The 22,407-nt window shown below is 36.5% G+C and overlaps 1 long non-coding RNA gene across 1 annotated transcript in view; it reads right to left on the bottom strand.

Annotated features, from left to right (window-relative positions):
• Positions 1–22,407, bottom strand: part of LOC134761574 (uncharacterized) — a 103,389-nt gene that overhangs the window by 10,901 nt on the left and 70,081 nt on the right. The window contains exon 3 of the long non-coding RNA XR_010140381.1: positions 3,467–3,791. This is a non-coding gene — a long non-coding RNA (uncharacterized LOC134761574). The remainder of the gene's footprint in view (positions 1–3,466; positions 3,792–22,407) is intronic.

Genomic DNA, 22,407 nt, shown 5'->3' with positions numbered 1-22,407 from the left:
TCCTTGATGAACATTGATGCAAAAATCTTCAATAAAATACTGGCAAACTGAATCCAGCAGCACATCAAAAAGCTTATCCACCATGATCAAGTGGGCTTCATCCCTGGGATGCAAGGCTGGTTCAATATACGCAAATCAATAAATGTAATCCAGCATATAAACAGAACCAAAGACAAAAACCACATGATTATCTCAATAGATGCAGAAAAGGCCTTTGACAAAATTCAACAACCCTTCATGCTAAAAACTCTCAATAAATTAGGTATTGATGGGACGTATCTCAAAATAATAAGAGCTATCTATGACAAACCCACAGCCAATATCATACTGAATGGACAAAACCTGGAAGCATCCCCTTTGAAAACTGGCACAAGACAGGGATGCCCTCTCTCACCACTCCTATTCAACATGTGTTGGAAGTTCTGGCTAGGGCAATCAGGCAGGAGAAGAAAATAAAGGGTATTCAACTAGGAAAAGAGGAAGTCAAATTGTCCCTGTTTGCAGATGACATGATTGTATATCCAGAAAACTCCGTCATCTCAGCGCAAAATCTCCTTAAGCTGATAAGCAACTTCAGCAAAGTCTCAGGATACAAAATCAATGTACAAAAATCACAAGCATTCTTATACACCAACAACAGACAAACAGAGAGCCAAATCATGAGTGAACTCCCATTCACAATTGCTTCAAAGAGAATAAAATACTTAGGAATCCAGTTTACAAGGGACGTGAAGGACCTCTTCAAGGAGAACTATAAACCACTACTCAATGAAATAAAAGAGCATACAAACAAATGGAAGAACATTCCATGCTCATGGGTAGGAAGAATCAATATCGTGAAAATGGCCATACTGCCCAAGGTAATTTATAGATTCAATGCCATCCCCATCAAGCTACCAATGACTTTCTTCACAGAATTGGAAAAAACTACTTTAAAGTTCATATGGAACCAAAAAAGAGCCCGCATCACCAAGTCAATTCTAAGCCAAAAGAACAAAGCTGGAGGCATCACGCTACCTGAATTAAAACTATACTACCAGGCTACAGTAACCAAAACAGCATGGTACTGGTACCAAAACACAGATATAGATCAATGGAACAGAACAGAGTCCTCAGAAATAATGCCGCATATCTACAACTATCTGATCTTTGACAAACCTGAGAAAAACAAGCAATGGGGAAAGGATTCCCTATTTAATAAATAGTGCGGGGAAAACTGGCTAGCCATATGTAGAAAGCTGAAACTGGATCCCTTCCTTACACCTTATACAAAAATTAATTCAAGATGGATTAAAGACTTAAATGTTAGACCTAAAACCATAAAAACCCTAGAAGAAAACCTAGGCAATACCATTCAGGACATAGGCATGGGCAAGGACTTCATGTCTAAAACACCAAAAGCAATGGCAACAAAAGCCAAAATTGACAAATGGGATCTAATTAAACTAAAGAGCTTCTGCACAGCAAAAGAAACTACCATCAGAGTGGACAGGCAACCTATAAAATGGGAGAAAATTTTCGCAACCTACTCATCTGACAGAGGGCTAATATCCAGAATCTACAATGAACTCAAACAAATTTACAAGAAAAAAACAAACAACCCCATCAAAAAGTGGGCAAAGGATATGAACAGACACTTCTCAAAAGAAGACATTTATGCAGCCAAAAGACACATGAAAAAATGCTCATCATCACTGGCCATCAGAGAAATGCACATCAAAACCACAATGAGATACCATCTCACACCAGTTAGAATGGTGATCATTAAAAAGTCAGGAAACAACAGGTGCTGGAGAGGATGTGGAGAAATAGGAACACTTTTACACTGTTGGTGGGACTGTAAACTAGTTCAACCATTGTGGAAGTCAGTGTGGGATTCCTTAGGGATCTAGAACTGGAAATACCATTTGACCCAGCCATCCCATTACTGGGTATATACCCAAGGGACTATAAATCATGCTGCTATAAAGACACATGCACACATATGTTTATAGTGGCTCTATTCACAATAGCAAAGACTTGGAACCAACCCAAATGTCCAACAATTATAAACTGGATTAAGAAAATGTGGCACATATACACCATGGAATACTATGCAGCCATAAAAAATGATGAGTTCGTGTCCTTTGTAGGGACATGGATGAAATTGGAAATCATCATGCTCAGTAAACTATCGCAAGGACAAAAAACCAAACACTGCATGTTCTCACTCGTAGATGGGAATTGAACAATGAGAACACATGGACACAGGAAGGGGAACATCACACTCTGGGGACTGTTGTGGGGTGGGGGGAGTGGGAAGGATAGCATTAGGAGATATACCTAATGCTAAATGGCGAGTTAATGGGTGCAGCACACCAGCATGGCACATGTATACATATGTAACTAACCTGCACATTGTGCACATGTACCCTAAAACCCAAAGTATAATAATAATAATAATTAAAAAAGAGAATTGCTAGTTACATTAACATCATATACTTAATAAGCCATTCTTTTGCAACTGAATTGCAATACCAACCTTGTCATGTTTTAATTTCTCACATATATTTATATCTACTGTTGGTCCCTATATTCTGTTCCATTTATATACTTGTTCTTTTCTGTGTGAATATCATATTGTTTTGATTAGAATATAATCCAAAATAAGGTAAGTTCCCCCACCCAATGGCATACAGGTAAATAATTAACTGATTGTCTTCAAAACCCTGACTTATAACATTTGCCTATTTCTGTGGTATAATTATTCCATCATGTCTGATTTAAGGGTACCAATATGATGTCACTTGTGTCTGCATTGAGAAGAGGGACACACAATTTGCACTTCTACTTTTTTTTTTTTTTTTTACAACGTGGTGGTTTGTTTTCTTTTTTTCAAGTTTTCTTTTTTTATTTCAATAGGTTTTTGGGGAACAGGCATTGTTTGATTACATGAATAAATTCTTTAGTAGTGATTTCTGAGATTTTGGTGTACCCATCACCTGAGCAGTGTATACTGTACTCAGTGTGGAGTCTTTTATCCCTCACCCGCCCCTCACCCTTTCCCCTGAGTTCCCAAAGTCCATTGTATCATTCTTATGCCTTTGTATCCTCCTAACTTAGCTCCCACTTATGAGTGAGAACATACAATGTTTGGATTTAAAAGTCATAATTACCTATTCTTTGAAAATTTGTAGTAACTTATCCATAAATCATCCTTGCTATGGGTTGTCTTAGTCTTATTCATATGAATATGTGTTTGTGTAAGTGTAAAGATTGTTACTAATAATTTAGCTTCTTTAATGATATAAGATGATTCAACTTTCTATTTATTCTGAATTCAGTTTGGATAATTTTTCTACAAATATGTTCACTCATCCTAAGTTTTCAGATTTCAGCCAACCAAGTTATTATGATATTCTATGTTATCTTTTTAATATGCACTGTAGCTAAATCGTGCCCCCTTAATCATTTCTTAACAACTTACTTCTGACTGTTTTCTTGTTATCTTGATCAATTTTGTCAAAAGTTTGTTGAACTGATTTTTCTTTAAAAGTTTCTTGTGCCTTTTTGATCTTCTCAATTATGACTTCATTATCGTTATTTCTTTTGCATTCTTTTATCCTTAAGAAGTCTTCCTAAAATAAGAATTTAAGACTAAAAATTTTTTGCTGGGTATGGTGGCACACACCTGTAGTCCCAGCTGCTCTGGAGGCTGAGGCGAGAGGATCCCTTGAGCCCAGGAGGTCGAGGCTGCAGTGAGCCGTGATTGCACCACTGCACCAATCCAGCCTGGGTGACACAGTGAGACCCTGTCAAAAAAGTGAAGGGAAGGGAAGGGGAAGGAAGGGAGGAGAGGGGAGGCAAGGGGAGGGGAGGGAAGGGAGAGGAGGGGAGGGGACGGAAGGGAGAGGAGGGAAGGGGAGGGAAGCTCTGTAAATTTTTTGTAAGTACTGCTTTAGCTGTACCCATAAGATTTGATTTATATTTTTGTTATCATTTAGTCCAAAATAGTTTCTAAATTTCAAAATTATTTTTGAGTTATGATTAGTTTTAATTTTTCAACTTCATAACACATAGCAGTTAAAAGTAATATTTTGTTAATTATTTCCAACTAAATTTAAGTCTTTGTAGATCTCTCCAGAGATTTCTCTGTTTTACACATTTATCCTTAATGTGAGCAGGACATGCTCCAGCTGTCCTCTTGGGACTTGCCCTCAAGCTCAAGGCTCTAGAGTCCATCCCACATGATCTTAGCGCTGGGGGTCCTCTTGTCTCAGGAGACTGCCTCTTATGAGAGGCCACTCAGAGATTGTTACCTTTTATGGTAAGTACTTACCACCTTGGCGAAAGCAGCCTGCTTTAGCAAAGTGAGGAAAAAGGTCAGCAATTGGGGAAGACTGGCCTTCCACCATTCTGCATAGCATAGAAGTATGGATTCTAAACGTGCCCACACTGTAGATGAGGGAAGCTTTATTTTATCTTTTGATTTTTATTTTTTTGAGACAGGGTCTTACTCTGGCTCCCAGGCTGGAGTGCGGTGACTCAATCACGGCTTACTGCAGCATTGACGACTCCAGGCTCAGGTAATCCTCCCACCTCAACCTCCCAAGTAGCTAAGATTACAGGTATGCACCACCACGTCCAGCTAATTTTTGAAGTTTTTATAGAGATAAGTTTTCACGATGTTGCCCAGACTGGTCTAGAACTCCTGGTCTTAGGCAATCCTTTCACCTTGGCTTCCCAAAGTGCTGAGATTATAGGCATGAGCCACCGTGCTGGGCCTGAGGGAAGTTTTGAATGAGATAAGGCTGAAATTGTGATATTATAAAATTTATGTAATTATGAAACTGTGCCAAAACCATCTTTAAATGACAAAAAATTATGAGGTTGCCTGCCCCAAATTTTGTCCAGAAACTAGAAAAAAGCCCCCAGATCAGGATTTAAACTCCAGAAAACCCAGGACTATATATACCTAATAAGTTATATAATGAGAAATTTCTTGTTCTTAAAATTTTGTCTGAACCTCAAAGCAGAGGAGTAGGTAGGAATTCTGCATTCTAGGGAGTGATCAAGAAGCTGCCATTCCTATCTCTCCAGGGATTGTCCAGCAATTGCAACCGGTTGTCACCCTGTCCAGCCCACATCAGCAGAAGATTGAGGTACGTCTAGAAGAAAGAACCTGTGCTGGAAGTAGGTTTTTGGCCTATGGATGAAGAAAAGAGGAGAGATGCTGCCCCCTGCTCACAGTGAGCTCCAAAAGAGGGCTCTCCAAGAGATCTGCTTGAAGAGATGGAAGTTTTCTGTAAGAATGAGAAGTTGGCACCTCCCTCCCTGGCTTGATGTTTATTTCCACACCAGTGCGCCAAAGTCAACTGGTAAAAGAGTTCTTGGGAGAGTTCAACTTGGATGCCCTGGATTTGGTAACCAAGGAAGAAAGGGAAACTTGGAAGCATCGAAATGATGGGAAAGTGGAAGTGAAAAGCAAGGAAGAACAGAATAAACAGACTTCCTCCCACTCTTCTCTCCTGCAGGCCCACTAATGATAGCTGGGGCTTGAGCTGGAGAGAAGGAGAAGGTTTCCATCAGATGTGAGCTTGAACCTGATTGGAAACCTTAATACCTCTAAGTGAATGGGTCGGCCTCAAATACCATTAAAGAAATGGGGAAAGGAGAAATAGGCAGAAAATGTTTGAGGGCAAAAAGACAAACACATTTGCTACTTGTATCTCTTTGAGTTTAGTCCATTCAGTAAAATGCAAAGCACATATAAATTTAGATAGAGAATAGACAGTTGTACAACTTAACATATTAAAGTGTGAAGTATCATGAACATATTTATTCCTTTTTTAGTAAATGTTAACTTATCTCTGTTTTTTCTATTTTTTTCTATTAATATGAATTTTATTCATTTATTTCCTAATGTTGAACTATCTTATTAGTTCTATAATGGATGTATTTATGATGAAATCGTCTTTTAATATGTTGATGCACTGTTTGCTAAATTTAGAATTTTTTAACCTTATATTTATTTATAATTAACCTTAATTATTTATAATTAAACTGAACTATAGTTTTATTTTGTTTGTGTTTTGTTTGTATTACCTTATCTTTGGGTTTCAGTGTCAATCATCTAATTTCATAAAAAGATTTTTAAATGTTCATTATTTTTTCCATCTCCAGAATAATTTTTTTTTTTTTTGAGATAGAGTTTCACTCTTGTTGTTCAAGCTGGAGTGCAATGGTGCGATCTCAGCTCACTGCAGCCTCTGCCTCCCAGGTTCAGGTGATTCTCCTGCCTCACCCTCCCAAGTAGCTAGGATTACAGGTGCCCACCACCACACCTGGCTAATTTTTTGTATTTTTAGTAGAAACAGGGTTTCACCATGTTAGCCAGACTGGTCTCAAACTCCTGACTTCAGGTGATCTGCCCGGCTCAGCCTCCCAAAGATTACAGGCATGAGCCACCGTGCCCAGCCTCAGAATAATTTTTAAAACACTACCATAATTGGCTATTGTTCCTTTGTAAAAATAACTTTTCTAAAGTATCAGTTTCTGTATCTTGTGTGGGCAATTTGGTCATTTGTATTGCAAAAATGCAATGCTAAATTGACAAATTCACCATCATAAGGTAATTTTTAACATGGGTCTTATTGATAAATCAGTCAAGTTTTAAAAAATAAAAAAAATTTGAACAACATAAATACCACCGTTTCAAATTTTACAACTTAAGGCCTATAAATGCCTAGATTATGACAGCATTTGTGGGCTAAAGGACCTTTGTCTGCTTTCCTGATCCTTCTGTCTGTATCTCTGCACACTCACAGAAGGCGGTCAGTGGTGGTGCCTGCCTCTTGACTAAAAGCAGGGAACATCAGATAACTGATTCCACTAGGGGATGATCTATGAATGTGTGAGAATATCCCATGTAAGACCGATTTCAGAGGGCTCCAACTCCTAAATGCAATTCTACAAATGCCATTAAGATTGCTGCCCTGGTTCTCCCAATGCACAGTAGTACAGCACATAGGCGCTGAGGCTGAAGAGCTGCAAATGGACTTGGAATGAGGAAACAGAAAACCTCATTGCAGGCACATCCTCTTCATGAGGGCAGTGCCTTGCCTCTGACTGTCAACTTAATGACCACTTCCTCGGGTGTTTGGCCCTTGCGACCCACCCACTCTTAGGGTCACATCTTCCCTCCAAGCAGTGCTGTCCAGTGAGATTCCTTTCAAGATAACCTCATGCTATGTCCCTTTCACAGGAGTCACATCTGGTCCCCAGACACCTATATCACTGCACTGTTATCTACAGAACAGTAAATGTCTCTCCATGCAGGCGCCTTTACTCCATTATCAAGCAGAGGCAGCCCCAGCCTCTTGTTTTTATGTTTCTCTTAGTGAGAGTCAGTCTCAAACCCTTAAGCTGTCTCATAGACAGAGAGAATAAACATCTACTCTATAAAGAGAGAATATTTTAGAAATTAACGTTCTTGGAACTATAGAAGAAAATAAGTGAAAACAGGAAAATCTGAAAAATAGAATAATAAGGGGAAGACTAAATTTAGAACATATTCAAATATAAAGCTACAAAATTCCAATCTTATTTGAAATCAACAGTGTTGGGAGAAGGTCTGGGGCTATTTCTACAAACATCACAGAGTGTGAGTGGGAACCCACAGGAAGAGGACACAGATGTTTCCCATCTCTCCCAATCCCATGGAGACACAAACTTGGGCTGGGCAAGTTACACTTTCATCTTGGAATGTGCTCCGACAGTAAGACCTTACCAGCCTGCTGCTCTCATTCCTGTAGGTTAATGTAGGTGCTGTCTGGCCAAAGAAGCTGCATAATTGTGCTAGAAGCACCTGAAGACCTTGTGGAAAATTGAAGCCAGTGAACCCATCTTATCAGGAGGAAGAGAAGCCACAGTTCTCCACTAGTGTGCTGTCAGGCAATGCAGAGAGAGCTATCAGGGATAGCAGGGGACAACTGTCTCTCCACAAATTGGAAGAAAAAGTTCATAAAAAGATCCAAACACATATAGGGACTCAGTACATGATAAAGGTAGAATCCCAAATGATGGAGGAAAGATAGATTACTCAAGCAAACAGTTTTGAGACAGTGAGATAAATACTTGGAAATACATATGTCAGTGGGATCCAAACGACGCCTAAACATAAATAAATTCCAAATGCGTCAAACATTGAACTTGTTTTAAATTATAAAACCATGGCAACATAATTCAACATATACGTAAACACATATACATATATACTTGTAGGTATTTTATTTTTAAAATACAAATAGAAACACTATGTGTGCTCCTCTGCATCCTGCTTGTTTCTACCTAATAATACATGGACACACACAGACATCTCTTGGAAGATTAAACAAGCAACTGATAACAGTGGCTGCTTCTGAGGATGAGTGCTGGTGGCCTTTGAAAGAGACTCCAGATACTTTATGCCTCTTACAATTTTGTCCCATTTACTTATATTGCACCTTATAAAATAATAAGTAAATTCTTGAGGAATCAAAAAGAATTCAAGACAAAGTGAGTTTTGAGGAACTATATGTTATGGGCTGAATTGCATCTCCGCAAAATGTATACCTTGAAGTCTTAATCCCCACTACCTCAGAATGTGACTGCATTTGGAGATAAGGTCTTTATAAAGGTGATTAGGTTAAAACAAGGTCCTCAGGATGAATCCTAATCCATTGTGACTGGGTGTAACAGGAGGAGATTAGAACACAGACACGAACAGAGAGAAGACCATGTTGGAAACAAAGGGAGAAGACAGCCATCTACAAGCTAAGGCAAGAGGCTTCAGAAACCAACCCAGTCGACACTTTGATCTGGAACTTCCAGCTGCCAGAATTGTGAGAAAACAAATTTCTGTTTTTTAAGTCACCCACTCTGTGGTATTTGGTTACGGCAACACTAGAAAACTAGTATCACACACACACACAAACACACACACACGTATGTATATACAGATATTTACATAAACGTACATACATATATGCAGTAATGAAAAATTGAAAGCTGAGTTTAATTGGATTTTGTGGTTTTATCTGTTGTACTAATTGGAAATGAACGTTTGCTTTAAGATTTATATTAATTCTCTTGGATATTAGCATTCTTTACTTTTTAAATAAACTCAGGATATTGTCTTTTTTTCCTAACACAAATGCTGAGTTTTAAAGGGAAATCACCCCTCATTACCCAGACAAAACAGTTCAAGGAATCATATGGTAGCCTCTGTAGGGCTTTCATAAAATTAATTGGTAATCTCATTATATTCCTTATGGAAAAGACTTTCATTAATTATTTTTAGACCTCTTAAATGGAGTGGCAATTAACACTCATTTTCACTTCTTTTAATAATCAACACGTGGGAACCAATAGCTAATTGCCAAAGCTCAAGCATCCTGATATACGGCAACTCAAATCTCAGGATTGCCAGAGTCAGAAATAGGGATTCCATCACGGAGTGGATGGGGAGGAGGGGACGCCAGAGTGACTTACTAGATATAGAAAGGAGGGTAGGAGCTCTGTTCAGTTTGGAAAACCAGGCACGTCAGTTGTTCTTATTTTTCACTCTGCAGCATCATATTCACAATTTAAAATAACCAACACACAGTGTCCATTTTATAATATACAGTGAAAATGAACCAAGCGTGAATATACCATGGTAAGTCATTGAATTCAGATTAGGAAATTTAGATTTTTTTATTGCTTAACAGCAAGATGATTTGAAAGGAAAAACAGGAAGAAGCCATATTTTCTCCTGTTGTTCCCCTCTCCCCATTCACCTCTCTGCAAAGTACACTCCCTTTCCAGGCTCGCAGGTTTCCAGAAGCAACTGCACTCCTTGCTATACACCAGACTCCTTCTTTATTTTCCTCACTCTCAGCTTCCAAAATATTTAACATTTTTCCAAGTCATGCTGGACATGATCATTGAGGGATATCAATTGTAAAAAAAAGAAATGATGTTTCTGCTGCAGCTTGGAGCTCTACTCATTCATACGGCAGCAAGAGCAGAAAGGGTTTTTTTTTTAAGTGTTTAAACCTTTGTGAAGTTAAAGTTGATAATGAATTTCAATAATGAGGAAGGCATAATGCCTGCCCCCTAGAAGTTTACAACCTATATCATTTTGTTTTATTTATAAAGAATATATTGATACATTATTGCCCTTCTGGTATTATACTGTTATTCTTCATAATACTGGAAGGGCAATAACATATCAATATCAAAGGCAGTTTTTAGTAACTTTTAAGGAGAACGATTCCTGATCAGATGAATATCTACATAGGGACTGGGGGCTGAGGGCAAGTACAGGTTAAGTTGGCACACTTCTTGTCTGGATTTCCAACAGATCTGGGCAGATTTTACAACAGAATGAGATTTCAGTAGCTCTTGAAATGATGAGATAGAGACATGTTTTTCCTAGGGCATGTAATTTTCCAAATATTCTAGCATTTACTTCCATCCTACCCTCTTACTCAAGAGCATGACTTAAGACTATGTGTTTAGCCTGTATCTGTCCTTTTCCTAAGGGTTGCGATTTAGATAACCCACAGTCAAGGACAAACTTGAGATACTGAAAAGCCAGCTTTAATCTTCAGCAGGTATTTGTTGTAGATGAGTAGGCGGGTATTAACTGAAATAAAATGATTAGATCATGTCTATAATATTGTTACAACTTTTTCCCCACCATGTATCACCTAAATTACTACCAAGTCAAGTGTGTGCACAGAATTATCCTAGTGTTCTTTCCAAATGCATTTTGAGTTTTTTCAGGATTTAACATTTTTTTCTAAATGCAAAAGTATCTTTTGATGTAGCTTACCCTCATTGGGTGAAAAGCAGCAACATGCCAGAAATATTGTGGAATAAGAATGAAGAAAATAATGCCAGTGCAAACCATCTATTGCCTCACAGTCCAATACAGTAACCACTAGCTACACACAACTATTTAAATTTAATGCGTTAAAATTAAATGAAATTTAGAATTCCTTTTCTGAGCCACATCAGCCACATTTCAAGCGCTTAACAGCAACTGGCAACTTGTAGCTATCATATAGGGCAACAGAGAATGTGAACATTTCTCTTATTATAGATTCTATTGGATGCTATTGATCTAGAGACATTTTTAAGTTGATGCTGAAAGTATTACTTGATGATTATTTCTGCCAGAGCATCCTGAGTTTTCACTAAGTAAAAGATAAAGTAATTCTGAATTTTTGTTTGGTATTATCTATGCACAAAAACATATTTAAATGGCTTGCAATTATTAATATCCATAACTACCCTCTGTTTTGTAAGAATTATTTAAATAAAAAAATCATTTTTGGCAGAAAAATAGAATGGAAAAGAGAGGCTCAAACTTCTCACTAGTGTTGGAGCAGTGGAGGAGGAGGAAAGCTGTTGGTCTCTTCTGTGCAATCAAAGAGGAAAATGAAAAAGGAGAATGGAAGAGAAGATTATCTTGATAGAACTCTATATGAAAAAGCCCAAGATAAAACTACATTCCCATAGAGCTGGAGCTAGCAAACTTTGAGGTTTTCTTCCCATTCATAGAGGCACTTTGAGGTTCTTCAGCAATCCATTCATTTTGACTTCCTTTAATAAAATACTTAACAGAAGGGAAAGAGGGTGAAGGAGCAAAATATCCATTTGATACAGGCAGTTCCAGCTGAGGAAAATGAATTAACATTATCACCTCATGTTTTTTCATCTGTAGAAAGGTTAAAAGCACTGCTTTTAAGCAATCACTTTCAATAATTTTGTCACCATCCTTAGGGTACTTGTAGGAAGAAAGAGAGGAGCAATAACCTCCTTTTTAAAAGCACCAGCTTTACAAATTATCTTAAATAATTTGTTTTTATGTCATTTTGTATCACCATAATTTTTCCTTCCATTCTAACTTTGGTACTCTGGCTTTTCTTCACCTAGCAATTAAAGTCCTTCAGAGAAGCCAAATTACAAGTAAAGCAGCTGTTCAGAGCTGAGATAGGGACAGGAAATTGTGGTTTCCTTAGCAATGAGAATTATTCGAATGCTTTCAGAAGCGAGTTTCTTGGCTTCTCCTTTCTCTTCTGTCTGTTCGCCTTGCCATCCCTCACAACCTCATTCACAAATTTATTTTTCTCTTGGTCTTATACACGTTTTTGCTATTTACCTTAGGATATATTTTAAATTTATTTATGTATGGTAATCACCATAATTTGACAATTATCCTATGTATATATGCAGTGAGACATTACCTTGTACCCTGTAAATATGTACAACTATTATGTGTCAGTGACAAGGAAAAAACTAAATTTAAAAAGTGTCCAAAATAAGTAAATAAATTAACTTTTAAATTCCTTTTCTTCAAATACTACGATATTTAAAATCACACGTATCATATTTACCATCAATTGACAGTGCTGCTTACCAAGTATACTGACTGAACAGTGGCCTCCAAAATGTCAAGTCCTAATTCCTGGAACCTGGAAATGATGTCACCTTATTTAGAAATTTGGACTTTGCAGGTGCAGTTAACATAAAGATGTTGAGATGGGCGTGCTGTGTTAGACTACCTGGGAGATCCGTAAATGCTATTACACATGTTATCATAGGAAAGACAGGGGGATCGCTCCCACACACACACAGGCATTGTGAAGATGGAAACAGAGATTGGAGTGATGTGGCCACAAGCCAAGGAATGCCAGCAGCTCCCAGAAACTGGAAGAGACAAGGAAGGATCCTCCCTTAAAGCCTCTGGAGGGGGCATGGCCCTACCAACACCTTCGCCTCAGACTTCCAGCCTCCAAAACTGTGAGAGAATAAATTTTTGTTATTTTAACCCACCAAGTCTGTGATAACTTATTATAATAGCCACAGGAAACTAATACAACAAGAATAATTTAAAAGTGTTACTATCCTTTTCCAAACAGGCATAAAATATAAGTGTTATCACATGCCAGAAGTCCAGTGAAAATGAGCACACCATAACTATTAATAACTGGAATCTCTGTTGGGTTGGTAGTTGCAGATATTGTCAGAAAAGTGTATTGCTAATTCTTAAGACTGGAAATCAACCCACACCTCTGCTTTAAAAAAGCAATTATAACCCTAACAATATTCTGTGCTGTAACCAATAACGGTTACCAGCCGTTAAGATATTCCTGCTAACATTAACTACTGAAATTAGTGACTACTTCCAAAGCAGACATGAGAGAATATTGGCTGTCTTCATTTTCTCTGTAAAATCCTTTCTGTGTCTAAGATGGAGTGAAGCCACTTTATCCTTTGTCTCTGGTTAGCAGACAAGCAGTCCTATGTAGGGCAAGCAACTAGGAAAGACAGCCCCTGTGCTGCACTTGATGGAGGAAAGGGCCATGCTGTCCCCTGCCAGCTGGATTGGCTGCGACAGAGGGAGCAGCTGTGCAGGAGAGGCTCTCCAGCTGTCAACTGAGAACATGCAATGACTATGTGCAAGTGTCTCTCCAGGCTTGCGAGTCAAGCCATCAAGTGTTTCCTAAGCATGTGGGATGCGATTTGGGATAAATGAGCCTTTCTAAAAGAAGGGAAAAAAGGATTTTCTGGAAAGGTACTCTGTTCCAATTTGGATATAGATCACGTACAAATGAGACCGTGGCAGAGTCTGCTTGAGGGAAATGCAAAACAGAACTTCCTCTCCTAGTGCAATCTTGAAGGTTGTCCTACTCAAGTGAGTGTCTTAAAGACATCCCCTAAGCACTGGCTGGGGTGTCCAATATATTTCCCACCCCACTAACTTAAGGACTAGGGTAAAGTTACAGACTTTATATATGCTGTACAAAAGTGTGGCTTGACTGTATCACTTGTGAAAGGGGATATGAATATCAAGGGGGTGGGGGGACAATAAAAACAGAAAAAGCTAAGATACTTTTCAAGTCCTCTGAATGGAGTCTTAACATAATTCTGAGGGGGGAGGGCTCCAGTGTCTACAGACACTCAGCAGGAGAAAATGAAACATCTATAGGGTACTTAACACATGACAAGCACTGTACTAGGCACTTTAAGTCTGTTATTTCATGCAATCCCTAACAAAAACCCTGTAGAATATCATTCTCCCACAAGCTATGAGATTTTCCTGTTTTTATAAACAGAGACAGACTAAATAACTTTGCTCGAATCACACAGACAGTAAGTGGAGAAATAAAATTTTGTATCCAATTCCGCATGACCTGAAATTCCGTCATTATATCCAACCAGGAATTCTAAGAGAACTTGGTGAACCCCAAAAACCCATCAGATTAGTGAGTCTTCCATTTCTTTATAATCATGAGAGAGGAGAAATCAACAGTTGCCATGGTCTTCAAAACAGATGAGGTGAAGAACAGCTTCTGTAAGGCTATAAAAGCAGCTTGAATCCTTTAGAAATAGACAGATTTATAAGCCTACTGTTAGGACAAAGTAAGCTGAAAATTCCTCAACTCCAGTTTTGTTCACCCAGCTCCCAGTCCCACATATACATATCCTACCCTTCTATTAGGATAGAAATGGAAAACTTTCCTTCGTGGCAGTTGTGTCTTTGTTAATTAAGATGATAAGCCTTTATAATAAAAATCAGGCCAAGAAAGAATGTGTATTTACATAGCAGGGTCAACTACATCATTTTTGCAAGGAAGTTATATTCGCAGAAAGAATGTGCATCCCGCACGTAAACCAGAAGTCTCCAGCAGAAACAAAATTAATTCTTGTATTGACAAAGTATGTTTACCTTTGTGTGTTTTAGGAAGGATCACTGCCATGGAATAACTGGAAGTGAAAAACCAGATGCATTTTTACCCTTTACCCCCATCCAATAAAATAGAATTCAAACTACCCCAGCACTTGGAATCAGCAAAAGGCTAATCCGAGGAAGATCCCATGATATCTCATACAATGTGGTCAAGAAAGGAGGGGCTGCCATGCTGGTTTCATTTGAATGAAGGTAATTTATGTGAAGAATAACAGGAGATGGGAGGTTGTAAAGAAAATAGAACTATAGGAAGAAATTAATGATGAAGGAAAGAGACAATTGCAGGGGCAAATCTTTGTGTTCTCTAGAAGGATGACTATGCTCTTGAAGAGATGGGCAATCACTCTTTGTGACAAGAAGGATATCAGGTAGCACTAGTTTGGCAGATTTGATGGAGAAAGAATGTGGAAAGCCTCTTCTGGTTGTCTCTATTTTCTCAGTAAGCTATCAGCTAAGAATAAGGAAGTGGATATTGAAGAGTTGAGGAAAGAGGAGGACGTGTTACATAGTTACTGAGAAAGTTGACTATATAACAATTATCCATATGTCCCTAAAAACATAGTTAAAATAGATAAAACTTTAATGGGAGTTTGACACCTCCAAAATCATTATCAGGATGTATTGGCACATGGCTCTCAGAAACTCCTGGACCAAGCAGACAAAAATAGAGAAGGTAAGGAAGATTTGAGGAACGTGATTAATAAGTTTGAGCTAACAGAGATCTAGTCTCCTATACAACCCCTCTTTCCAAAAAAAAAAAAAAATAGCAATAATGTGCTTTAAATCAACTACATGATGTCTCAATGAGGCCCAAAGTTATTATCACATATCTTGTTCGTTAACCCATTCTAAAAAAATTACAAGTCAATAAGCTCTTCCTATCAAAAAAAATAAGTTAAGAACCTAAAAAAAGAATTCACTCACAAATAACTTGTGGGTTAAGGAGAAAATAATAATATACAGTACAAAATATTTAGAACTGCATGATTATGAAAGTGGTATTTTTCAAAAAATAGAGGATACAGAAAAAAAGCAAGAAATGCACAAAGCCATGTAAAGAAAAGTAAATTAAATCTTAATTGTACCATCCAAAACTAATCAATTAACATGTGTTGTGTAATCTTTCAGGCTATCTACACTACTGCAAGGCAAGTTCCTTCATTCTTAGGAGTGTGTTTGCCAGGGTGAACATTCAGGTCTAGTGGATAAAGTGCTTTACACAGAGCATCCTCCAAAATAAAGGTAAGTTTTTTCCTAAGGAGAATTTCATGGAGCAAAAGATTTTTTATTTCATTACTTAATGAAATATAATATTTTAATTAAAATTTCTATGTAAGGTGATGCTTACAATGAACATTCTTTCTATTTCCAATATTTTTATTCATCTCAAATTCAGTATGGCTTAAGACGGGAGGTGTGTTTCTAACTTGATTTGCTTGCCAATTTATTTTCAAAAATGTTACCCAGTTACCACGTATTAAAGAATCACTCTTTTCCTCTAAATACCCCAAGGTTTGTCCTTTCTAATCTCTTTATCTGTGTTTAAATTAACCCTTGCTGTATAAGAAAACCCCACAAAGCTCAGGGACCCAAACACTAAGAATTTAGTCTTGTTTAGGAGCCTGAAAGTCAGTTAGAGTGCTTTCTGATCACTGCTGAGCTCAATCACATACCTACAGCTAGCTTCAAAGTGGGTGGAAAACTCGAGGCTCTTGGGTGAGTTATTTCATGTACTGGGGGTCAGGTGGCCCTAGAATAGCCTAGGATGGCTTTGGTTGGAACCAAAGAGAAGAAAGAGAGCAAGGATACAAAAGGATAAGTTCTAATTTGTAAGAATCCCTCAAGTCTATGTTATATCACACTGGCTCACCTCTTCTTGGCCCAAGCAAGACACATGACTGAGCCAAATCAGGGTAGAAGAGGACTGCTAAGTTATAGTGCAAAATACAGTGGAATACAGGGAGGCCATCAACATAAGTCATTAGTAAAATTAGTCTACCATGATCTGTGTTCAGGGATGAAAGCTCTATAAAGGAGTTTAATATAAGGTAGAAATATTCAACCTAGCAGAAAATTTTTTTAAATCTTATTCCTGAGAAATTTATGAAGTAGATTTTATTGTGAATGCTATATCTTTTTTATTCTACTTTTTAACTATTTAATGATGACTATTTTCATTTACGTATTTCTTTTTCAATCAAACAAATATTATTTGATTTGGCCATTTTATACTTTTCATCTGTGTAATGACGTGGTCTGAAAATAACATAACTACTATTTATGGTTTTGTGTCTAATTCAATGTGCTATAACTTACAAAACAATTTCTTGTTCCAAAATAGATTGTAGATGTTTCTAATTTTTAAAAATGTAATATAAAGCTAGCTATTAATTCAAGATATTTCTTATAAAATGAAAATCTTTTCATTCTATTTTATAATCTAGAATGAAGTTGCATTTTATATAACTTGATATTTATCAAGATGATCAAAAAGTCTCCCTTGGATATGAATATGAAAAACTATATTAATAAGATTCCTATTGATGAATTCCTTAAAAAAACATTAGCACTATTTAATTATTTTTGTGGTATTTGGCTTTATTTACTCATGTTTAATATTTTTGTCTATATTTATAAGTGGAATATCTCTGTAATATGGTGTATGTTTGGAGAAAACTACAGAAGTTTTGCTGTCGAGTTGGATTGGGAAGACATCTATGTCCCCAAGGAGCTTAAATAATATATAAATTATCTGTTTCTGTAACATTTGGTGGCTATCACCTGTCACATCTCTTCAGCTTGGTTTTAATTATCAGAAGCCCAATCTAAACTACATTAAGCACAAACACATAATACATACATTTGTGTTGGCTTATAGAACTGACAAGTCCAGAGTTACATAATTGACTTTGAACTTTTCCTGCTTCAAGTGCTCAAATGTAGTCTTGCAGCCTCTATACCATTCTTCACTACTCAGGTCTGCCTTCTTTTGTGATTACCTTATTCTTAGGCAGACGTACTCCATGTAGTAGAAAAAAAATGGTCAAGAAAAGCTCTAGGTTTCTGATACCTACAGAGAAAAAAAAAAATGACCCTTTCTCACTCCACATCTACACATTGAGTAATAACCTTGGCTGAACTTGTTTGAATGACAACAATCACCTGGGCCAGCCTGGAAAAGGAGGTGAACAAATAGGATTGAATGCATCCAAGTCACAAACCTACCTGTGGACAGGATGTTTAGTGCATTGTGAAACCTCATTAACAAGTCATCTTCTACACTGTCCTTGGTGAAAATTTTACTTTCCACTCTATCAATTATTATATCTGTATTGTAAGTATTCCTTGTTTTATCCTAGGCCATTGGATTTTTTTAGAAGAAAAAAATGAACGTGTAATTAGGGAAGAACAAATTACTATAGTGAAACTAATATGAAAAATTAAGAAGTTAGGATACATAAACAGAGAGGGGATAATCAAACACATTTTAATCTAACAATTGTTAGTGTCCTCATTACTCAGCTAATTCTATTAAATCTCATACCTATAATGCATTATGAATATTTTATATTAGACTATTATATTTTATATTATCCTCAAGAATAATCAGAATACTAGAAAATTTCACTTCATAAATGTTTACACTATGAAAATTCATATGAATCTTTATGTTTTCAACAAAATAAAGTCACAGACTTGAACAAATTACTATAGTGAAACTAATATGAAAAACTAAGAAGTTAGGATACATAAACAGAGAGGGGATAATCAAACATGTTTTAATCTAACAATTGTTAGTGTCCTCATTACTCAGCTAATTCTATTAAATCTCATACCTATAATGCATTATGAATATTTTATATTAGACTATTATATTTTATTTTATCCTCAAGAATAATCAGAATACTAGAAAATTTAACTTCATAAATATTTACACCATGAAAATTCATATGAATCTTTATGTTTTCAACAAAATAAAGTCACAGACTTAGAATATAAATTTCTGATTTTCTAACCTGCAATCATCATTTAAGCCCAACAATAGAAAAAAGAAATCTTTCGATGCTGCTGTTTTCTTTTGTAAAAAAAAAAAATCAATAGTGCACATATAACTATCTTAAGTACACTAACTTCAAAACTATATAGACTATGAATTTGTGCTTGCATCTTGGCAATCCAATTTTAACATATTTCTACATAACTGAGTTTATCCTAAATCTAATTTTCTATAGTTTCCTAACCTTGATAAGAATTCCCTAATGAATATTCATTTTCAAATACAGCAAGAATAATATTACATATTTTTAATAATATAAATATAATATTTTTTAACATAAATTGAATGTTGGAAATAGTCTCAAGAGAAACTAGCTCTATGGTCACTTAATTTTAATTGATCAGGGATTTAGGACTAATTGCTAGTACTTTTAATTACCTTTGAATTTTCATATTTCAGCACTTTTCTCATGATTACTTGGCAACTAGATCAGATTCTTAATGTTTTTTCCCTACTTGAAATATTTTCCACTGCTCATCCTCTTTGCCTAATTGAGCTTTCAGGGCTCAGCTTAGACATCACAACTCAGGAGATCGTCTCAAACTTCTCGTTCAGATTATATCTCCCTAGTATACGTCACAATTGAACTCTGTAATATTTCTTCGCATTTGTATCAGTGTTTATAATTTTATATCAACTACAAAGTAACCTCCTTGAGAACAGGTATTTAATCATTTTTTTCACACTTTATTATTGACATCTAGAACAATGAGGAATACATAGGAAATAATAAGTATTTACTAAATTTGTTAAACAAACTGATTTAGACTGTTGGTGCTATAATTAATAACAATGTATTCTATGCTTGAAAATTGCTAAGATGGTAGATTTTAAGTGTTCTCACCAAACACACAAAAATAAATATGTAAAGTAATGAATATGTTAATTAGCTTGATTTAGCCATTCTCCAACATATAATTACTTCAAAACATCCTGTTGTCCACTATACCTATATAGGGTTTGTGTTTTTCAATTTGAAAAAATACATACATATTTTATTAATGTTTCTATTCTCCAAGATGTGAGCTCAGTGAGAACAGAAGATTGTCTTGTCACTACAGCTTGCCAGTTCCACACCCAGCTTCTAGCAGAAGGCAGGTACTTAATACACATTTGCTAAATGAAGAATGGAAAACACCAGCAAAAAACATTCAATTCTGAGATGGTGACAATGGAGAAAGTTTCAATAAGCAGATCTCAGATGGACAATGAGCATAGCAGACAACAATCTGGCCTGCAATGGAGTTTGGGTCAACCACAGGGAAGAGAAGAGATGACATTTCAACTTGCCCGGAGCTGAAATGCACAAGTTTTCGGAAGTCCCTGAATGATAAAAGTCTGCATTTTTTGCCCTTTTTAATGGCAAAAACCACAACTACTTTTGCACCAACCTAATATAAAGGTGCTAGGAAAGTATACAAAATTTCTGGTAACCCTCTGTGTACCTAATTAATTGCCTGAAGAAATCCATGTAAAATAAATTGATTGTATTTGAGTTGATTTCATGGAATTCTGCTCATTTTTACACTGTTATATAGTGACAAACATTTCCGAAATGATCTCAAGGTTTTGTAGATAGAGACCAGCAAAGCAAAGACTATAATCTCTTACTGAGCAATCCAAGTTGACTGCCAAATAGACTATGCCCAGTTTGGATCAAGTATTCAACCTTAGTCAGAGTGTCTATGGCCAAGGGAGCAAAGTGACATATCATTAAACTGGCTACTAAGTGATAAGACTTGACCTGTGACCTGTGGTAGGTGAGAGAGTTGAGTCTCCAGAGAGAAATGAACTAGGTAGATACCATCTAGGTAAACCAACTTTAACTCACTACTTTATTTCCTGACATCTTAAGCTTCAACTCTTCATGAAGGAATACCAAAAGCAATTAAGGAATGTCCCCTGAAATTTCCCTAGAAAGTATCCAGAAGTTATATGGACCATACCAAGCAAATATGGGGAAGTGGCCCAGATATTTACTTGCCCAACTTATTTTAGTCTTTAGCCAGACTCCATAACTATGCTTTCCTTATGCTGAAGTATTAAAAAAAACTATCTAAGGGCCCTTTTTCTGATGTCTGAAAACTACCTATGTTAATTCTCAGTGAACTCTTGCCAAATATGCCAGATACAGGGATTAATATTATTTGTAATGACTTTTATGCTTAGAGTTGTAGTGTTTTATCCTGCCTTACAACCAAAATACCTCTTCACTAAGCCTTCCTTTATTTAGAGGGAATCATTTAGAGGGATAGAAATTCAAATCGGAAGCCACAGAGATGTAGAATCCAGAAATCGAAAAGTAAATGCCTGCATTGGCCGTGACTCTCATATCACTTTGGAACAACTCCGCAAATAACTTTTTTCTGGAAATACTGCAAGAGAGAGACATAAGTGCATAGACTTTATTTATGGTTTAACATCATTTACAAGAGACAGATTGCAGCGACTTCTTCATGTCTAATCCTTTAAGTTTAATTTGGTCACTCTGAAACAATTTTAGCACAGACAACAGCAAGTTGGCCACACCCATATTTGTGTATTTGTGTCAAAGCTTAATTTTTGAGTCATGTAGAACAAGAAAAAAATCTCACCCTGACTCCCCCAACCCCTACCACAATTCTAGACAATTGTTCATCTCTACAACCCAATCAGTTATCCCAGAGCCTGATTCGAATACTCAAGTCTGCAATCAAGCCAGAATTTCCTTTCCCATTCTACCACTACTTATTTTCACCAATACATTGTCTAAAACATTGGATTTTTAAAAATGCAAAATGTTTTTAAAACCTGGAAAGTAAGTAGGCTTTCCCACAAATGCATTATCTATAACAACATCTTCAGCAATTTTAAATTTAAAAAACTGTTATCACAGAATTCATACAGACTCACTGGGGAAAAATTATAAAATAGAAATAGGTAAATTTTTTATAATCCCACTATTCTTTAATGCAGAGATAACTATTGTTATCATTTTAAGTAGATAAACTAATATATATTTTCTAATTATAAAACATGTATTTTCTTTTAGAAAAATGGGATAAAGCCTATTTAATAACCTAGTTTCTTGCCTAGTATTTCAGGAGCATACTTACATGTCAAAAAACTTAATGGCTAATATTTCATGATAGGAATGTGTTTTGGGCTGAAATATATGTCACTCAAAAAGATACGCTGAAGTTCTAACCCCTGGTACCTCAGAATGTGACCTGATTTGGAAACAGAGTAGTTACAGAAGTAATTAGTTAAGATGAGATCGTACTGGACTAAAATGGGCCCTAACCTAAACAACTGATGTCCTTATAACAAGACGGCTACCTAAAGACAGAGGCACATGGGGGAAGGCCATGCAATAACGAAGGCTGAGTGGAGAGAGGCTGCCACAAGCCAAGGAATGCCAAAAACTGCCAGCAATCCGTTAGAAGTTCAGAGGCTGCAAGAAAGGATTCCCCTACAGGTTTCTCAGGGTTTCCCCTATGCATTTAACACTACAAGTGTGAAATCAAGAACTATGAGAGACTAAATTCCTATTGTTTATGCCACCCAGTTGTAGTCAATTGTTGTTAGAGCAAACCTAGAAAACTTTGGT

The sequence above is a fragment of the Pongo abelii genome, chromosome 5 (genome assembly GCF_028885655.2).
Source record: "Pongo abelii isolate AG06213 chromosome 5, NHGRI_mPonAbe1-v2.0_pri, whole genome shotgun sequence".
Taxonomy (NCBI): Eukaryota; Metazoa; Chordata; class Mammalia; order Primates; family Hominidae; genus Pongo; species Pongo abelii.
Note: the sequence above shows the minus strand (reverse complement) of the source record. Positions and strands in the feature narration are given on the sequence as shown.